At 46.0% G+C, this 21,205-nt stretch overlaps 1 protein-coding gene across 5 annotated transcripts in view; it reads left to right on the top strand.

Annotated features, from left to right (window-relative positions):
- The window catches only part of TRIM2 (tripartite motif containing 2), a 220,078-nt gene that overhangs the window by 71,467 nt on the left and 127,406 nt on the right, over positions 1-21,205 (top strand). Inside the window, exon 1 of one of the 5 annotated variants that reach the window (XM_063920529.1) lies at positions 4,476-4,564. The exons of 1 other annotated variant lie outside the window; for it this stretch is intronic. The gene's annotated coding sequence lies outside the window, so the exon portion shown is untranslated. 3 more of the 5 variants (XM_063920525.1, XM_063920532.1, XM_063920530.1) reach the window with 3 other exon arrangements.

Here is a 21,205-nt window from a genome sequence, read left to right as displayed (position 1 = left end):
CACCTATTCTTGGCACAACTACAGGGGGCACGTCTACAGGGGGGCACAACTACTCCGAGCACTTCTACAGGGGGCACATCTACAGGGGGCACAACTACTCTGGGCACAGCTACAGGGGGCACATCTACTGGGGGCAAATCTACAGGGGGCACAACTACTCCGGGCACAGCTACAGGGGCACATCTACTGGGGAAAATCTACAGGGGGCACAACTACTGGGGGCAAATCTACAGGGGGCACAACTACGCCGGGCACATCTACTGGGGGCAAATCTACAGGGGGCACAACTACTGGGGGCAAATCTACAGGGGGCACAAACCAGGGTGCACAATTACTCTGGGCACAGCTACAGGAGGCACACCTACTGGGGACACACCTACTAGGGGCACAGCTACTCCGGGCACAGCTACAGGGGGCAAATCTACATTGGGCACAACTACTGAGGGGAAATCTATAGGGGGCACAACTACTGGGTCCATAACTACATGGGGCATAACTGTGGCCACACCCCTTCCCTATGAAGCCACACTCCTATTTTTTGCCGCGCGCACTTTGTTTAACCTTTGGGTGGGGGGGGACGCCAAAGGAAAATTTCGCCCGGGATGCCACTAGGCCTAGAACCGGCCCTGGTGGCCACGCTCCCAATTCAGTACAGGGGAGGGGGGCGCCAAAACATACCTTTGCTCCAGGCACCATGACACCTTGCTACACCTCTGCCGGAGACTACTGTGCCATGCAGAAGAAGGCTCCCATCAGGAGGTGCACACGAGCCCCCTCCTCTGTTAAAATTCCCATATGCAGTCCCTGGACTCCCGGTAATAAATGGCTGATGTCACCAAAAGATGGGACTTAGGTTCGATGGGGGTGGGGCTTAGGGCAAGGGGCTTAACTCCGATGCTGCTGACCAGGCTGGTTTGTATGGACTGCATCAGCTTCAGCCCATAGAAGCCAGATAGGGCTGACGGTATAGCAGGGGAGTGGCTCCCCATGGAAAGTGCTCCCTCTGCTATCGCAGTCTGGACTGGCAGTCCCAGAAGGAGAAAACGCCTCCAGACTGACTGTCTGTCTGTGATTAGCAGTGACTGCTGTGGAAGGGGGGGAAGGGGGGAACCCTGGTTCATATCTATCTATCTACCTATCTCATATCTATATATATTTACCTACCTCATAGCTATCTATCTATCAACATCTATCTCATATATTTATCATATTTATCTATTTCTATCGACTAGATGGACCAAGTGGTTCTTATCTCCCATCAATTTCTATGTATCTATTAAACAATGTCTCCAGGTATAGTGATGTACTAATCCCTCCTACTTTGGTTTTGTCTCCACCTACATTTGATTGGTGTAACCCATGTGAGGCCACTTTTACAAATATTTGCAGGGCCACTTTTAGTCCCCAATCCGCCTCTGTTTAACACCATGGGCGAGATGCAGCAAGCATAAAACTACGACCAAACCTCCGAAAATGCAGATTCCGGTGTTTTGGCTGTGTATCACATATGCACCAAGCCCCAAAATGCGATAGATTCCGGGACTTGGATGTGGTGGGCAATGCCATCTTCAGATGGCCTATGGGCTTCTATTGCACCTCCCCACTGAGATCCATCTCAGCATCCCCCGTGGCACGCAAATCATCTGACGCATGCGCAGACTGGTCTCTGGGTCATAAACCTGGAACTACTATTACTGCAAAGGACAGCCCTTACTGCAAGAGCTCTCCTTTGTGATTTTCTTCAAGCATATGCAACAGAAGGCGCTGATACCAGGGCCGGATTGCCCATCTGGCACTTCTGGCATATGCCAGAAGGGCCGATGGTCCGGTCCCTCAGAGAGCAGGGAAGGCCGCGCACAGCGCAGCCTCCAGCTCTCTGGTTCAGCCGCCCCCACCGGTCTCCATGGAAATCGGGGCATGCCGCGAGTACACGCCCCCGGACTCACGGCGCACCCCCGCCCCAGCAAGCGTCACCATGGTAATGGGGGTGTGCCACAAATCCACGCCCCCATACATCGTGACAGCATGCTCCCCTGTGACGAACGGGCACTGTTCACAAGTGCCCGGGACGAAATGGAGCACCAGTCCATCAGTGACTGATACAATATGCATGCGGAAAGTGGTGGAATGTATCCCAAGCAAAATGCGATGCTTGATACATCCCACCCCATCGGGTATATTTACTCAGGCTTATAAATCAGATAAGTGGAGGTGTTGACCATAACAGCCAATCAGAATCTATAATTTCCTGCAATGCAACATAAAAATTATAGCTAAAATTAAATTGGTTGCTATTGGCAACACATGCCCACTTTTCATTATTAAAAGCCCTGCTTCTAACTGAACTTATCGGAAATACTTATCCACAGTGGCGAATCTACTCTGCCAGCAAAGCAGAGAGATATAAAAGAAGTTTTTGAAAGGGCAGTCATACAGTATACAGGTATGTTTTGCTATTAGTAAATCATATAACCCCAACTTCATAGCTGTCCACATTGGGAGAGATTATGAAAGAGGTGTAGCTTGGCAGGCGCTTAATGCTTGTTATCCCCCTCCCCACACACACATGTAATGTAACAGAACGGGACATATTGTACATCACAACTTTTCAATCCAGTGACGGGATAATACAATTAAAAATAAGATTTTACTCACCGGTAAATCTATTTCTCGTAGTCCGTAGTGGATGCTGGGAACTCCGAAAGGACCATGGGGAATAGCGGCTCCGCAGGAGACTGGGCACAACTAAAGAAAGCTTTTAGGTCACCTGGTGTGCACTGGCTCCTCCCACTATGACCCTCCTCCAAGCCTCAGTTAGATTTTGTGCCCGGCCGAGGTTGGATGCACACTAGGGGCTCTCCTGAGCTTCTAAAAAGAAAGTATATAATTAGGTTTTTTATTTTACAGTGAGACCTGCTGGCAACAGGCTCACTGCAGCGAGGGACTAAGGGGAGAAGAAGCGAACCTACCTGCTTGCAGCTAGCTTGGGCTTCTTAGGCTACTGGACACCATTAGCTCCAGAGGGATCGACCGCATGGAACTGGCCTTGGTGTTCGGTCCCGGAGCCGCGCCGCCGTCCCCCTTACAAAGCCAGAAGCAAGAAGAGGTCCGGAAAATCGGCGGCAGAAGACATCAGTCTTCACCAAGGTAGCGCACAGCACTGCAGCTGTGCGCCATTGCTCCTCATACACACTTCACACTCCGGTCACTGAAGGTGCAGGGCGCTAGGGGGGGGGGCGCCCTGAGCAGCAATAAAAACACCTTGGCTGGCAAAAATACCACAATATATAGCCCCAGAGGCTATATATGTGATAATTACCCCTGCCAGAATCCATAAAAAAGCGGGAGAAAAGTCAGCGAAAAAGGGGCGGAGCTATCTCCTTCAGCACACTGGCACCATTTCTCCCTCACAGCTCCGCTGGAAGGAAGCTCCCTGGCTCTCCCCTGCAGTCTACACTACAGAAAAGGGTAAAAAAGAGAGGGGGGGCACTAAATTTAGGCGCAGTATATATAACAGCAGCTATAGGGGACATAATTCAGTTAGTCCCTGCATTATATAGCGCTCTGGTGTGTGCTGGCATACTCTCACTCTGTCTCCCCAAAGGGCTTTTGTGGGTCCTGTCCTCTGTTAGAGCATTCCCTGTGTGTGTGCGGTGTGTCGGTACGGCTGTGTCGACATGTTTGATGAGGATAATGATGTGGAGGCGGAGCAGATGCCTATAGAAGGGATGTCACCCCCTGTGGGGCAGACACCCGAGTGGATGGACTTATGGAAGGAATTGCGTGCACGTGTCGACTCCTTACACGTCAGAGAAAGATGTTTTAACAGACCCAGCAAGCCAGCATAATACTGTAGGTCAGTGGTTCTCAAACTGTGTGCCGTGGCACCCTGGGATGCCTCAACGCACTTGCAGGGGTGCCTTGGGTTAATGGTCCAGGACCAATTCAAATTATTTATGGTCAATATAATAGGTAAAACCAGTGCTGGTGTCTGCCAATCGTAAAAAATATGTGGACAAACAGAAGCAAATCTTGTCCCTCACCACACAATTAAACCTAAGGATGACATATAAACACAATTTACTTCATTTAATATATATTTTTAAATTTCTCAATAAGAATCCTTTTAGTCTAGGGGTGCGTGAAAAAAATCCTAATGCTCTAGGGCAACGTGATTCAAAAAAGTTTGGGAAACACTGATCTAGGTGTTTCCGACATGAGACAAACAACCATCTTTTGAAAAATATTAAATGAGAAAGTAATTTGTTTGTAAGCTCACCTTGTTGGGGCCAACTTCTAGTTTATGTTAGTAGTTTGTGTGCTGTGATCCCTTTAACCCAGAGTACTACATCACATGCAGGCGATTGCTAATAATAATAAAAAATGTTTCTATTGGTTTCTATTTATGGCAAAGTGGAAGCACACTTCTGCGTTTTCATTACCTGTGTATTACATAGCTCTTTTGTCACATGGTTGCATTATTCCCCTAGCCAGTCACCTTTGCAGCTATTGTTGCCTATGAAAGATGAGCAGAGTAATGGCTGCAGTCTGTCACAGCATTGGGGTGAGTATGAGCTGGTCACTGGCTGACACTCCCCCCATCCCCAGCACCTCCCTCCTTGGCTGTAGCTGACAAGCTGTTTGTGACTTTGTGCTGAGAGGAGCTGCTCACCCTGCTGCTGAAGTAGGACATTGGGGCTGATGTATATATATTATTATAAGGATCACATCAGTTGTCACTTGAGATGCACATGATAGGATGAAGCAATGGAGTACCAGTGAGTACCTTTCCTGGGGTGCTGTGCAGTATGTATTGTCCTGTGCTACGTTATGACTATGACCTGCTTCCCATTCATACAACTAGCAGCTGCTACTGAATTATGCAGCTTGTAATACTACGACTTTCTCACTTTCTGTTTCCACTATGGGCTTTGGTCACTTCAGCTAGACAGTTGTGGAAATGTAAAGTCACGTTATTATTACTAAACTAGCACTGACTGTAGATGCTGGGGTCAGACAGTATCAGTATTCCATGTTAAGCAAGATGTTGTCTGGAATGTAGAAAGTGAACTGCTGCAAACTTATGGGCATACAGTAGCTTTATGCATGGGACTAGATGAGGCAGGAGTAACATGCTGCATATTACCATCATCACATGCTGTGCTTTATACCAGAATAATGTGAAACATACAGTGTAATTGACCACTGCATGTCATTATTGGGGACCTGTATGGCTCTCAGTATACAAACATATATAAATGAAGGGTTATGTTGCATTGTATACTTTGTTTATTGATTATAATCCACCTGATTTTATATAGGCTGACCATATTATCACTTTAACCTGGAACACTCATGAATTACACAGGTTCTGTGGCTGCTTAAAACCAGGTGAAATGCAGGCTTGTAGTCAGCCAGCTAAGAACCTGTGTAATTTATGAGTGTCCCAGGTTAAAGGGATAATATGGTCAGCCTATTTTATAATAATTGAAAGCTCAATAATAGCTCTAAAACATGTGGTCCTATCTGTAATAAGGAACTTCGAGTCTCATATAAAAGATTCAATACCGTTGAGGCATACTCTAACACTAAAATGGCCATATGTTTTATTAAGGGAAACTAATCCCAGTTTAGAATCATTGTCTACTTTCTCTTTAATTATTTGCTTGTTGTACAAATGCCAGATCTATTTTCCCTGGGCTTGGTTAATTCAAAGGTCACCTGTTAATCATCCATCCCCCCTTCAGTGTCCAATTCATTCAGTTGTGGAATGGACTTTTTGTTCCCTGGAAGAAATCCCAGATGCAAATGATGCTGGTGGCCTTGTTGTGTTATCCAGAACCTATGGGCCAAGAAGTAGATCAGCTAAACATAAAATGTAACGTTTGCATAGTAAAGTGAGCAGGAAAAGTGTAGCATAATCATTTATTTAGATTGTGGGAAAGAAGGTGTCGAAAATATTTATTGTTTATCATCGCATTTCAATTTAAAATATGTCCTCAGTTTGTGTACTTTTATGTATGTTATATTGAATATTGTGGGGGGTTTTTGTTTGTTTTTTAAATATTGCATATTTGCTACTTTCCAGACTATGTATCTTTTGTAAGAAAAAACGTTTATTCTAGTAAAAATATTTCTTTTGTAATGGGAGCTATTTTCTATTTGTTTGAATCGGATATAGATCGCACATTACACATTATATGCAATATGTAAACATATAGGTGGCTAAAGATTAGTGCCATCCAGTGGCCATATAATCATGAAGCAATGCTTGGTAATAGCTGCAAACAAATAACAACAACAACAACAACAACAACAACAAGCATGTACTAAATAAATTCCCACAAGTCCTCATACTAGTAAAACTGCTGTATAGGCGAGCTAGTAGTGAGTTTCTACTGTACTCCCCTCACGTGTATGCTTTACTAGTTATTACTTGATTGAGCAACTTTTTTTTCTCTGACGTCCTAGTGGATGCTGGGAACTCCGTAAGGACCATGGGGAATAGCGGCTCCGCAGGAGACTGGGCACAAAAGTAAAAGCTTTAGGACTACCTGGTGTGCACTGGCTCCTCCCCCTATGACCCTCCTCCAAGCCCCAGTTAGATTTTTGTGCCCGGCCGAGAAGGGTGCACACTAGGGGCTCTCCTGAGCTTCTTAGTGAAAAGTTTAGTTTTAGGTTTTTTATTTTCAGTGAGACCTGCTGGCAACAGGCTCACTGCATCGAGGGACTAAGGGGAGAAGAAGCGAACTCACCTGCGTGCAGAGTGGATTGGGCTTCTTAGGCTACTGGACACCATTAGCTCCAGAGGGACCGAACACAGGCCCAGCCTCGGAGCTCGGTCCCGGAGCCGCGCCGCCGGCCCCCTTACAGAGCCAGAAGCAAGAAAAGGTCCGGAAAAATCGGCGGCAGAAGACATCAGTCTTCAACAAGGTAGCGCACAGCACTGCAGCTGTGCGCCATTGTTACTCAGGCACACTTCACACTCCGGTCACTGAGGGTGCAGGGCGCTAGCGGGGGGCGCCCTGAGCAGCAATGTAAAACACCTTGGCTGGCATAAATACACCACATATAACCCCCAGGGCTATATGGGTGTATTTTAACCCCTGCCAGAATTACCAAAAAAGCAGGAGAAAAGGCAGCCGAGAAGGGGGCGGAGCCTATCTCCTCAGCACACGGGCGCCATTTTCCATCACAGCTCCGCTGGAAGGACGTCTCCCTGACTCTCCCCTGCAGTCCTGCACTACAGAAAAGGGTAAAAAAGAGAGGGGGGGCACTAATTTGGCGCAGTTTTATATTAACAGCAGCTATAAAGGAAAAGCACACTTGATAGTGGTATTCCTGTATGTATATATATATATATAGCGCTCTGGTGTGTGCTGGCATACTCTCCCTCTGTCTCCCCAAAGGGCTAGTGGGGTACTGTCCTCTATCAGAGCATTCCCTGTGTGTGTGCGGTGTGTCGGTACGATTGTGTCGACATGTTTGAGGAGGAAAATGAGATGGAAGCGGAGCAATTGCCTATTATACAGTTGTCACCCCCTAGGGAGTCGACACCTGAGTGGATGAGCTTGTGGAAGGAACTGCGGGACAGTGTCAGCTCCTTACGACAGACAGTTGACGACATGAGACAGCCGGCTAATCAGCTTGTGCCTGTCCAGGGGTCTCAAACGCCATCAGGGGCTTTAAAACGCCCGTTACCTCAAATGGCAGACACAGACACGGATACTGACTCCAGTGTCGATGATGAGGAGACAAACGTGACTTCCACTAGGGCCACACGTTACATGATTGAAGCAATGAAAAATGTATTGCATATATCTGATAATACAAGTACCACTAAGAAGGGTATTATGTTTGGTGAGAAAAAACTGCCTGTAGTTTTTCCTGTATCCGAGGAATTAAATGAAGTGTGTGATGAGGCGTGGGTTTCCCCCGATAAAAAACTGATAATTCCTAAAAGGTTATTGGCATCGTACCCTTTCCCGCCAGAGGATAGGGCACGTTGGGAAACACCCCCTAGGGTGGATAAAGCGCTCACACGCTTGTCTAAACAGGTAGCACTACCCTCTCCTGATACGGCCGCCCTAAAGGAACCTGCCGATAGAAAGCTGGAGAATATCCTAAAATGTATATACTCTCACACGGGTGTTATACTGCGACCAGCAATAGCCTCAGCCTGGATGTGCAGTGCGGGCCTGGCGTGGTCGGATTCCCTGACTGAAAATATTGATACCCTTGATAGGGACAGTATATTATTGACTATAGAGCATTTGAAGGATGCATTTCTATATATGCGTGATGCACAGAGGGATATTTGCCGACTGGCATCAAGAGTTAGCGCGCTGTCCATTTCTGCAAGAAGAGGTTTATGGACGCGGCAGTGGTCAGGTGATGCGGATTCTAAAAGGCACATGGAAGTATTGCCTTATAAGGGGGAGGAGTTATTTGGGGTAGGTCTATCAGACCTGGTAGCCACGGCAACTGCTGGAAAATCCACATTTTTACCCCAGGTAGCTTCTCAACCTAAGAAGACGCCATACTATCAGGCGCAGTCCTTTCGGCCCCATAAGGGCAAGCGGGCAAAAGGCGCCTCATTTCTGCCCCGTGGCAGAGGGAGAGGAAAAAGGCTGCAACAAACAGCCAGTTCCCAGGAACAAAAGCCCTCTCCCGCCTCCGCAAAGTCCACAGCATGACGCTGGGGCTTTACAAGCGGACTCAGGCACGGTGGGGGCCCGTCTCAAGAAGTTCAGTGCGCAGTGGGCCCACTCGCAAGTGGACCCCTGGATCCTTCAGGTGGTATCTCAGGGGTACAAATTGGAATTCGAGACATCTCCCCCTCGCCGTTTTCTAAAGTCTGCTTTACCGACGTCTCCCTCAGACAGGGAGGCAGTATTGGAAGCCATTCACAAGCTGTATTCCCAGCAGGTGATAATCAAGGTACCCCTCCTACAACAGGGAAAGGGGTACTATTCCACACTATTTGTGGTACCGAAGCCGGACGGCTCGGTGAGACCAATTTTAAACCTGAAATCCTTGAACACTTACATACAAAGGTTCAAATTCAAGATGGAGTCACTCAGAGCAGTGATTGCAAACCTGGAAGAAGGGGACTATATGGTGTCTCTGGACATCAAAGATGCTTACCTACACGTCCCAATTTACCCTTCTCACCAAGGGTACCTCAGGTTTGTGGTACAGAACTGTCACTATCAGTTTCAGACGCTGCCGTTTGGTTTGTCCACGGCACCCCGGGTCTTTACCAAGGTAATGGCCGAAATGATGATACTCCTTCGAAGGAAGGGAGTTTTAGTTATCCCTTACTTGGACGATCTCCTGATAAGGGCAAGATCCAGGGAACAGTTGGAAGTCGGGGTAGCACTATCTCAGATAGTGCTGCGCCAGCACGGTTGGATTCTCAATATTCCAAAATCGCAGCTGATCCCGACGACACGACTTCTATTCCTAGGGATGATCCTGGACACAGTCCAGAAAAAAGGTGTTTCTCCCGGAGGAGAAAGCCAGGGAGTTATCAGAACTAGTCAGAAAGCTCCTAAAACCAGGCCAAGTCTCAGTGCATCAATGCACAAGGGTTCTTGGAAAAATGGTGGCTTCTTACGAAGCAATCCCATTCGGCAGATTCCACGCAAGAACCTTCCAGTGGGATCTGCTAGACAAATGGTCCGGGTCGCATCTTCAGATGCATCAGCGGATAATCTTGTCTCCAAGGACAAGAGTGTCTCTCCTGTGGTGGTTGCAGAGTGCTCATCTTCTAGAGGGCCGCAGATTCGGCATTCAGGACTGGGTCCTGGTGACCACGGATGCCAGCCTGAGAGGCTGGGGAGCAGTCACACAGGGAAGAAATTTCCAGGGTTTGTGGTCAAGCCTGGAGACATCACTTCACATAAATATCCTGGAGCTAAGAGCCATCTACAATGCTCTGAGCCTAGCAAGACCTCTGCTTCAAGGTCAGCCGGTGCTGATCCAGTCGGACAACATCACGGCAGTCGCCCACGTAAACAGACAGGGCGGCACAAGAAGCAGGAGGGCAATGACAGAAGTTGCAAGGATTCTTCACTGGGCAGAAAATCATGTGATAGCACTGTCAGCAGTGTTCATTCCGGGAGTGGACAACTGGGAAGCAGACTTCCTCAGCAGACACGACCTCCACCCGGGGGAGTGGGGACTTCACCCAGAAGTCTTCCACATGATTGTGAACCGTTGGGAAAAACCAAAGGTGGACATGATGGCGTCCCGCCTCAACAAAAAACTAGACAGGTATTGCGCCAGGTCGAGGGACCCTCAGGCAATAGCTGTGGACGCTCTGGTAACACCATGGGTGTACCAGTCAGTGTATGTGTTCCCTCCTCTGCCTCTCATACCCAAGGTACTGAGGATCATAAGAAGGAGAGGAGTAAGGACTATACTCGTGGCTCCGGATTGGCCAAGAAGGACTTGGTACCCGGAACTTCAAGAGATGCTCACAGAGGACCCGTGGCCTCTAACTCTAAGAAAGGACTTGCTCCAGCAGGGACCCTGTCTGTTCCAAGACTTACCGCGGCTGCGTTTGACGGCATGGCGGTTGAACGCCGGATCCTGAAGGAAAAAGGCATTCCGGATGAAGTCATCCCTACCCTGATCAAAGCCAGGAAGGATGTAACCGTACAACATTATCACCGTATTTGGCGTAAATATGTTGCGTGGTGCGAGGCCAGGAAGGCCCCTACAGAGGAATTTCAACTGGGTCGTTTCCTGCATTTCCTGCAAACAGGACTGTCTATGGGCCTAAAATTAGGGTCCATTAAGGTTCAAATTTCGGCCCTGTCGATTTTCTTCCAAAAAGAACTGGCTTCAGTTCCTGAAGTACAGACGTTTGTCAAGGGGGTACTGCATATACAACCTCCTTTTGTGCCTCCAGTGGCACCTTGGGATCTCAATGTAGTTTTGGGATTCCTAAAATCACATTGGTTTGAACCACTTTCCACTGTGGACTTAAAATATCTCACATGGAAGGTGGTAATGCTGTTAGCCCTGGCTTCAGCCAGGCGTGTCTCAGAATTGGCGGCTTTATCCTATAAAAGCCCTTACCTAATTTTTCATACGGACAGGGCAGAATTGAGGACTCGTCCTCAATTTCTCCCTAAGGTGGTTTTCAGCATTTCACTTGAACCAGCCTATTGTGGTGCCTGCGGCTACTAGGGACTTGGAGGACTCCAAGTTGCTGGACGTAGTCAGGGCCCTGAAAATATATGTTTCCAGGACGGCTGGAGTCAGAAAATCTGACTCGCTGTTTATCCTGTATGCACCCAACAAGCTGGGTGCTCCTGCTTCTAAGCAGACTATTGCTCGTTGGATTTGTAGTACAATTCAGCTTGCACATTCTGTGGCAGGCCTGCCACAGCCAAAATCTGTAAAAGCCCATTCCACAAGGAAAGTGGGCTCATCTTGGGCGGCTGCCCGAGGGGTCTCGGCTTTACAACTTTGCCGAGCAGCTACTTGGTCAGGGGCAAACACGTTTGCTAAATTCTACAAATTTGATACCCTGGCTGAGGAGGACCTGGAGTTCTCTCATTCGGTGCTGCAGAGTCATCCGCACTCTCCCGCCCGTTTGGGAGCTTTGGTATAATCCCCATGGTCCTTACGGAGTTCCCAGCATCCACTAGGACGTCAGAGAAAATAAGAATTTACTTACCGATAATTCTATTTCTCGTAGTCCGTAGTGGATGCTGGGCGCCCATCCCAAGTGCGGATTGTCTGCAATACTTGTACATAGTTATTGTTACAAAAATCGGGTTATTATTGTTGTGAGCCATCTTTTCAGAGGCTCCTCTGTTATCATGCTGTTAACTGGGTTCAGATCACAGGTTGTACGGTGTGATTGGTGTGGCTGGTATGAGTCTTACCCGGGATTCAATATCCTTCCTTATTGTGTACGCTCGTCCGGGCACAGTATCCTAACTGAGGCTTGGAGGAGGGTCATAGGGGGAGGAGCCAGTGCACACCAGGTAGTCCTAAAGCTTTTACTTTTGTGCCCAGTCTCCTGCGGAGCCGCTATTCCCCATGGTCCTTACGGAGTTCCCAGCATCCACTACGGACTACGAGAAATAGAATTATCGGTAAGTAAATTCTTATTTTTCCTTTTTTAAGCAAATTAAATTCTTTTTATATTAAATGGAAGCATTATATGGGTACAAAGCAAAACACATTAAACAAGGCAAGACAATGTTACATATTTTTTTGGCAAAGGCAGAGCAAGTAGTGCAAAGACCAAGCTTCAGATAGTTGAATGCTCCTAATTAGACCATAACGTAGTCCAGCAAAATTCAGCAACAATATTATAATAAACATAACAATAGAAACACAAAGGAATTTTCAAGGAAAAAAACAATAAAATACTCCCTCTCCCCCCTCCCCCCCCCCCCCCCAGGAGCTCCACAACCCCAGTCGCCACTTGCCAGTCAGTGATAGAATCAACCACTGGCGGGTCATTGTCTAATAGACGCAATAACTAGAGATGAGCGGGACCGGATTTACCCGAATCTCCGTATTGGCTCACGGCAGTGGTGTAACTAGAAATTTTTCTCCCCCAAACCAAAACATTCTCTGGCGCCCTCCGCCCAATAATTGACATTAGTAATGTGACGAATGTGTGCATGCCGCAAAAGGGCATGGCCTTGCTGAAATGGGCATGGCTTTGCATAAAGGGGCGTGCATTGCAGGAAAAGACTACCTTATACCCCAGTTTTGCAACCTGCACGCCCAGACGTTGGCCACCACAGGAAAAAAAATAATCCTGATTCATGCACCTTACATTATTTGTCATTTTTCCTCCTTATAGTAATGCCCAGTATACATAATGCCACATACTGCAATGGCCCTTAGACATTATGCCACACACAATAATGCCCATGACACATTATGCCACACACTGTAATGCCTGTGACACATTATGACATGCATCTCAATGCCCGTTATACATTATGCTACACACTGCAATGCCCCTGATACATTATAGCACATACAATGCCTGTGACACATTATGCCACACACTGCAATGACCCTGAGACATTATACCACAATGCCCGTGATATAGTATACCACACACTGTAATGCCTGTGACACATACCGCAATGCCCGTTGTACCCTATGTCACACACCGCAATGCCCGTTATACATTATGCCACACACTGCAATGCCTCTGAGACATTATACAACATACCACAATGCCCGTGATATAGTATGCCACATACCGTAATGCCTGTGACACATTATGACACACAGCGCAATGTCCGTGATACATTATGCCACACACCGCAATGCCCATTACAAATTAAGTCCTACAGTAAGGCTTCTAATTACTTTTAAATTATCTGCTCGTTGACAGGGGTTTCATGCTCTTGGTTCCATGCACGGTGCCAGGGGTTTTCATGCTCAGGGTGTCATGCTCGTTGCCAGGGGTTTCATGCGGTAGGTGTTATGCTTGCTGCCAGAGGTATGTGCTGGGTTTCAAGCTTGTTGCCAGGGGTTTCATGCACTGGGTGTCATGCTCATTGCTAGGGGGTAATGCTTGTTGCCAGGGATTTCATGAGCTGGGTGTTGTGCTTGTAACCAGGGGGTAATGCTTGTTGCTATGGCTGTGCTCCTAGTGCCACATATGCCCCCAGTGGCAGATATTCCCCCACAGTGACAGGTACACATGTGCCCCATATGCCCCCCCAGTGCCAGGTACACATATGCTCCCCTGGTGCCAAATATGCCCCCCCCCCAGTGCCAAATATGCCCCCCCCCAGTGCCAAATATGCCCCCCCCCCCAGTGCCAAATATGCTCCCCCAGTGCCAGGTACACTCCCTCCTGGGTCTCCGGCGGCAGCCGCGTGTCTATCAAATGAAGTGCCGGTTCGTGAGCCAATCAGAGCTCACGAACGGGCACTTAATTTAATAGACACGCCGCTGCCACGGAGACCCAGGAGAGGCGCGCGCTGTGCCCTCCGTGTCCTCCTTCACAAAACATCCTCAATCAGTGGCGGAGGGGGCGCCCCCGCAGCCCTGCGTGCCTCCAAGCGACCGCAGTGGCTGTGGCCCCCTAGTTACGCCACTGGCTCACGGACATCACGTGTTTTGGTTAGCCAATTAGAAAAATCCAGAAAACAAGAACTTGCAATAATTTTGGCATTAAGAACCGAGTAAATCCGAACCCGCTCATCTCTAGCAAGATGTACATTTCAAGCAATATTTATTAGAAGTTTATTTATAAAGTGCACACATATTCCGCCTTGCTTTACAGAGACTATTCAGCCATTCACATCAGTCCCTGCCCCAGTGGACCTTACAGTCTGTATTCCCTACCACATGTACACACTGACGCACTAGGGTTAATTTTTGTTGAGATCCAATTAACCTTTCAGTATATTTTTGGGTTGTGGGAGGAAACCGGAGTACTCGGAGGAAACCCACGCAAGCACTGGAAGAATATACAAACTCCGCACAGTTAGGGCCATGGTGGGAATAGAACCCATGACCTCAGTGCTGTGAGGCAGTAATGCTAACCATTACACCATCCGTATGTGGATTTGAGGTCTCATTTGTATAGATAACGTAGATATAAAACTCTCCCACATAACAGAATTAAATTGTAATTTTATCTACATGTTTATTGTGCGTAGAGTTCTGCTCTCCTAATCCTATTCAGACAAACCGTATTGGGTTTTTGTGGCAGACGGCTAGTATGACAGATTGGTCCTCCTTATGTTTTACTCCCACACAGAAAGGACAAGTTACTAATCTGCACATTTTAATTCCACATAACTCCAGGGAATTTCTAGAAAAAAAGCCCCATTCACCTGACTGACACACAAGATAGCCTATTCACTGCTGTATAATTGCTGAACAAGTCAGTGTTGTAGTGTCTCGGCAGTGCAGTCCCTGCTTGCACCATCATCATGTTGCTGTGGCTGTCCAGCTGCTGTTTAACTCCCAGCATACCCTGCTTGTACACAGTGATATGCAACAGTAGCAAAACTGCCTATGGGCTGTGCAAGACAATCAGTTTCAATGCAAGCGCATTTAAAAATAGAATAGGGCTAGTATTTGTAGCACTCCAGTAAATATATGCTAACATGTGAAGTTAATGGGAAAACGTTCATCCCATCACTTAGGTGAGGTTGAGCTCTGAAGATGCATGGAAAGTTATGCTGTCTTTTTTTCTAACCACTCTTAACCAAGACAGGATGTTATCAAAGCTGCTGTCCCAGTGTTGAGTATCTTTAGAAATGTTCCTGAAACCATAGGACATTCTACTGCTTAAAGCCTAGTACTTTGTTGTACTGGAAAGTACATGGCTAGTTGCCTGCACTATATACTGTTTGTTCAACATGGTACCTCTAGCAAGATCAGTGCACTTTATACATACTGTGAAATATTGGGAGTGATATGGAGGGTCGACATGGTCTAGGTCATAGTAACATAGTAACCAAGGTTGAAAAAAAAAAAAATTGTCTATTGAGTTCAACCTATTTGTGGTCTCCTATGCAGTCTTATTATAGGACTAGTTATTTTTATGTTAGGACTAGTTATATTAACTATAATTCGTGCCTACGCACCATAACCCTTAATATCTTTATCCAATAGAAATTTATCGAACCCATTCTTAAAGGTGTTAACTTAGTCCGCCATTACTACTATCTCAGGCAGGGAATTCCAAACACATATTGTCCTTACTGTGAAAAAACCTTTTCGCCTCAATGTGCGGAAACTCCTCTCCTCTAACCTAAGCGAGTGACCACGTCTCCTTTGTGCTGATCTTCTAGAAAACAGGTCCCTCCCAAGCTCTGTGTATTGACCCCTTATATATTTGTAGATGTTGATCATGTTCCCTCTTAGTCTCCTCTTTTCCAATGTAAACATACCTAGCCTTGCAAGCCTTTCCTTGTATTCCAGCATCTCCATGCCCTTGATTAGTTTAGTCGCCCGCCTCTGAACCTTTTCTAGCTCCAGGATATCCGTTTTGTAATATGGTGCCCAAAATTGCACACAGTATTCAAGATGTGGTCTCACTAGAGATTTATATAATGGGAGTATAATACTCTCGTCCCTTGCATCAATTCCCTCGTTTTATGCATGCTAATATCTTATTAGCCTTCTTTGCTGCACTCCTACTTTGAGTACTGCTGCTTAATTTGTTATCTATGTGAACCCCTAAGTCTTTTTCCAGTACAGAATCCCCTAATATTACCCCATTTAGTATGTAGGTGTCAATTTTGGTCTTGCCCCCACAGTGCTTTACCTTACACTTGTCTGTGTTGAATCTCATTCTCCATTTTGCTGCCCTTGCTTCCAGTTTAGTTAAGTCTTTCTGAAGAGACTCAGCATCCCCATCCGTATTTATAATCTTACACAATTTGGTATAGTCTGCGAAAATTTACATTATGCTCTCTAGACCTACTGTTAGGTCATTGATGAAAATGTTGAACAAAAGTGGTCCAAGTACAGACCCTTGTGGTACACCACTTAGTACTTTAGTCCAATTTGAAAATGATCCATTGACTACAACGCGCTGCTCCCTATTATCTAACCAATTACTGATCCAAGTGCATATTGTGCTCCCTAGCCCTATTTCTTGTAGCTTATAGATAAGACGCATGGCATACAGTGCCGAAAGCTTTGGCAAAGTCTAAAAAGATTACATCCACCTCCTTACCCTGATCAAGGTTCGCACTTACTGTTTCATAAAAGCCCAGTAAGTTGGTCTGACAGGATCTGTCCTTCACAAATCCATGTTGGTTCCTTTTAATTACCTTATTTGCTTCAAGGAACTTTTGAATACTGTCCCTTAGAATACCTTCCAATACTTTCCCCACTATAGATGTAAGACTAACTGGTCTATAATTACCTAGTTCAGCTTTGCTCCCCTTTTTTGAATATCGGCACTACCTCCACTATACGCAAGTCTTTGGGAACCATACCCGATTTAACCCTATCCATGAAGATCAAATATAGAGGTCTTGTTAGTTCAGCGTGCAGCTCCATAAGAACCCTCGGGTGAATTCCATCAGGACCAGGTGACTTATTAATCTTTAACTTTTTTAATCGGTCACAAACTACCTCCTCACATAAATAAGCATTTAGCAGTGGGACATTATCTTTGTTAAGATTTTGTGTTAGACCCAGCATTTGGTCCTCTCTGGTAAATACCGTTGAAAAAAACTTGTTTAGTTTGTTTGCTATGTCATTATCATTTTTGATTAAGGCTCCCCTCTTGTCCTTTAAAGGGCCTATACTCTCCTTCTTTAGTCTCTTGCTAATGTACTTGATGTACTTAAAAAAAAAAAAAAAAAAATTTGGGATTTGCTTTGCTTTCCTTTGCTACTAGTTTTTCAGTTTCTACTTTAGCCACTCTTATTCCTTTTTGCATATTTTGTTACAGTCCTTATAGTGCTGAAATGACTCCGCATCCCCCTCAGATTTGTATTTTTTAAATGCTTGTCTTTTTTTGTCCATTAATTCCTTTATATTTTTGTTAAACCACATTGGTTTGGGATTTTTATTTCTTATTTTGCTGCTGGTGGGAATACATTTACGAGTATTATTAATTAGCAGTGATTTTAATACATCCCATTTCTCTGTAGTATTTTTTCCTTGAAACAGAATTTCCCATTCAGTGTCCCTTAACGCTTCCATCATCGTCAAAGTTGGCTTTGCTAAAGTTTAGAGTCCTAGTTGAGCCAGTATAGGAATGCTTATGAAAACTGATATTGAATGTGACCATATTGTGGTCGCTGTTACCTATGGGCTCTCCTACTTCAATATATGATACCAATTCCCCATTGTTAGTTAATACCAGGTCTAAGATTGCATTGTACCTAGTTGGTTCCTCAATTAATTGAACTAAGTAATTATTATTTAGCGTGTTTAAAAACATATTGCCCCTAGCAGTATCACATGAATTGATTTTCCAGTTTATCGCGGGATAGTTAGTCTCCCATCACTACTATGTCTCCTACTCCTGCTGCTCTTTCTATTTGATTCAGTAACAATTTCTCGTCAGACACATTAATACCAGGCGGCCTCTAGCATAATCCCAATACTAACTTTTCTATTCCTTTACCCCTGCATGCAATTTCTACCCATAACGTCTCAATAGTATTTACAGTCCCTTCTTGAATATCATCCCGTATAACAGGTTTTAGAAATGGCTTTACGTAAAGACATAACCCTCCACCCCGTTTATTTAGTCTGTCTCTCCTGTACAGCGTGTAACCCTCTAGATTGACTGCCCAATCGTGAGATTCGTCCCACCACGTTTCAGTAATGCCTATAATATCATATTCCTTGCTTGCTGCTAGGATTTCTAGTTCCCCCTTTTTACCTGTAAGGCTTCTAGTATTTACATACATACAATTGAGATATGTATTTCCCCTTATGGTAGGGACATCATAATTCTTATGCAACAAAGATGACCCGTAATCGTCATTGGTTACTGTTATTCTAAAACCTTGTTAGTTCCCATTTTACTACCCTTGCCTTTCTGCTCTATTCCTCCCCCCTACTCCTCCCCAGTTTTGTTCACTAATGCCACCCCTGCTATTCTTACTGAATAACCTGTAATTTCTTGCTAAACCCTCCCCCCAGGCACCTAGTTTAAAATCTCTTCCAACTGTCTAACCATCATTGCCCCCCCCCCCCTCCCCCCCAGCACAGCTGCCCCCTCTTCATTCAGGTGCAATCCATCATGACAAAAAAGATGGCACCTGACTGAGAAGTCTGCCCAGTGTTCTAGGAACACAAACCCTTCTTTCCTGCACCAATCCCTAAGCCACACACTTACCTCCCTAATCTCCCTCTGTCTCCCTGGGCGAGAATATTACCTTAGATGTCCTTGCCTTAAGTTTCTTGCCTAATTCCCTATAGCCTTTCTTAAGGACATCCCACCTTCCACTAACTTTGTCATTGGTGCCAACGTGCACCAAGACCACTGGATCATTCCCAGCCCCTCCCAACAATCTATCTACCCGGTCCGTGATGTGCTGCACCCGAGAGACAACAGACAGTACGGCGATCACAGTCCTGGTAGCAGATTGCCCTATCTGTCTTCCTAATAATGGAGTCCACTACCACCACAATCTGACTAGGTACCTTACTAACTTTTATCTCAACTGCGCCAGAGGGACCACTCCTCTGGTTGCTAGATGGAACAGTCTCCTCCGGCACCGTAATTTCCTCACTATCATCCTCCGATTCCTCGTCCAGTCGTGCAATTTTTTTCGGGTTTGATAGTTCAGAGATGTCGAGCCTCTCCCTCTTTTTCTTCCTTCTAACGGTGACCCAGCTACCTGCCCGGTCATCCTCATATACTATCTAAACTTCGCTCGAGATTGTGAATGTCCCTCAGTCACGTAACGGTTTGCTGTAGATCAGTTACCTGGGCTTCCAGGGCAACCATTCGCACACATCTCGTGCAGATGTACTCGCACACTGGGACGGTTGCTTCAGGTGCGCGTACATCTTGCATGACTGAGTGAAATCCCCAATCCCAGCCCCACCTATATTTTTGTACGGTCTAACTCCCTGTTACCCAAGAGGAAATAGAGAAGTAAAACACTCACTATACGATAATGAAGTTGGGCTTATACTTATCTATCCTTTGCGTCCCCTAATCCTTTCGCTTTTATGCAGCAGTAGTCACCGGTTCCTTCGCTTGTATTCAGCAGTCTCAGTCCCCTTCCGTCCTCTCCTCTGATGTCTGCAGCAGCAGTCTTCCTTGCCCCCTTGTGCAGCTCAGCAGTGGATTCAGACCCCACAGGCCGATTGTGGGTCCCTGGTAGTACCTGCTGGCAGCAGCAGTAGGCTCTTTCTCCACCGGCAGCGTCCCTGGGCAGTACCTAGTATGCTCACACACAAAATAGAACAAAAACAAAGACAGAAACAAAGGCAGCCTTATACCCTCAAAATAACTGCCACTCACATACACACGAAATCTCAGCCCCTCTGCTACTCCAAGTTAGAGACCCTCTCCCTCACTGACAAGGTCATCCCCTTGCAGCCTCACCAGAGACTTAATGTTATTGCAAATATTTGTGTTCCTGCTTGCGTATTATCACCTTTTTCTGTATTCTAACTCGCCTGCTGCTGTTTCCAACTCACAATTCACTTAAAAAGCCAAGCTTATCACTTTAGAATGCAAGCTCTCACAATAAGCAACAGGTCAAAAGGTCGACATGAGTTTTTATGGGGGGTTTTGGTGTCGCTTTCTCCGTACAGTGACCAGGAACCCCAATTAGTGCACAGTGTCCCCTCGCATGGCTCGCTTCGCTCACCATACTTCGGGCAGGGTTACTATTCCCAATCGGGGTCCGTGTGGATCGTTAAGTATGAAAAAGTTCAAAAAAATATTTTTTTTCCAAAAAACCTCATGTCGACCTTTTCACATGTCGACCTAGAGACTCTGTCGAACTAGAAATCCTGTCTACCTAGTTACTGTAGACCAATAGTGGTCGACCTAGTTACGGTCGACCTAGAGACCGGATACCCAATAGTCATAACTGTCCTGCGGCTTATGTTGGTCTGACTAGAGCATGAGAGCTCAGTCAAATGTATTTGACTTGCAGAACTGAAAGCCTAAGTGCAGTTTTGTTGTACACGTGGCTGTATATAAGTATACGCTACAACGAATAGTGTGAAACATGCAGTAGAACTGGTTTGTGACCCCGAGAATGTGATCTGGAATGTTGTGTATTGTGGAACCAGTTTCAAGTCACAGAATGCAATCAGGCATAATGGAATGTACTATGGAATGGTAATGTGAGTAACAGTAACGTTCTCCAAGTCACTTTTGTGATCAGAAGGAAAACTATTATTGTTTATTTCTACAGAGCTGTGGAGTGGGGAAATAAAGTGCAGAGAAAAGACTGCAAACAAGCATGTAATAAGGATAAGATTGTACATAAAACACAAATTATGATGGTAGTAGTATGCAGGGCTGGTACCGCTTTTCTTAGCTTTCAGACTTGCTTCAATGCTCGGCAGTGCGGGAGACTTGGATTGTAGAATAGTGCCCTATAACAGCTTCCGGTTATCACCAGCCCTGTAGACTCTGAAGTATTACATACACTGCATTTTGTGTGAGGCACTACAATTTAGCCTTTGGAAAGCTCCACAGATAAAAAGGTATTATCTAGATAACAGGATCTTTAAGGGGGGTACTCACGGA

The sequence above is a fragment of the Pseudophryne corroboree genome, chromosome 1, assembly GCF_028390025.1.
Source record: "Pseudophryne corroboree isolate aPseCor3 chromosome 1, aPseCor3.hap2, whole genome shotgun sequence".
Lineage (NCBI taxonomy): Eukaryota > Metazoa > Chordata > Amphibia > Anura > Myobatrachidae > Pseudophryne > Pseudophryne corroboree.
Note: the sequence above shows the minus strand (reverse complement) of the source record. Positions and strands in the feature narration are given on the sequence as shown.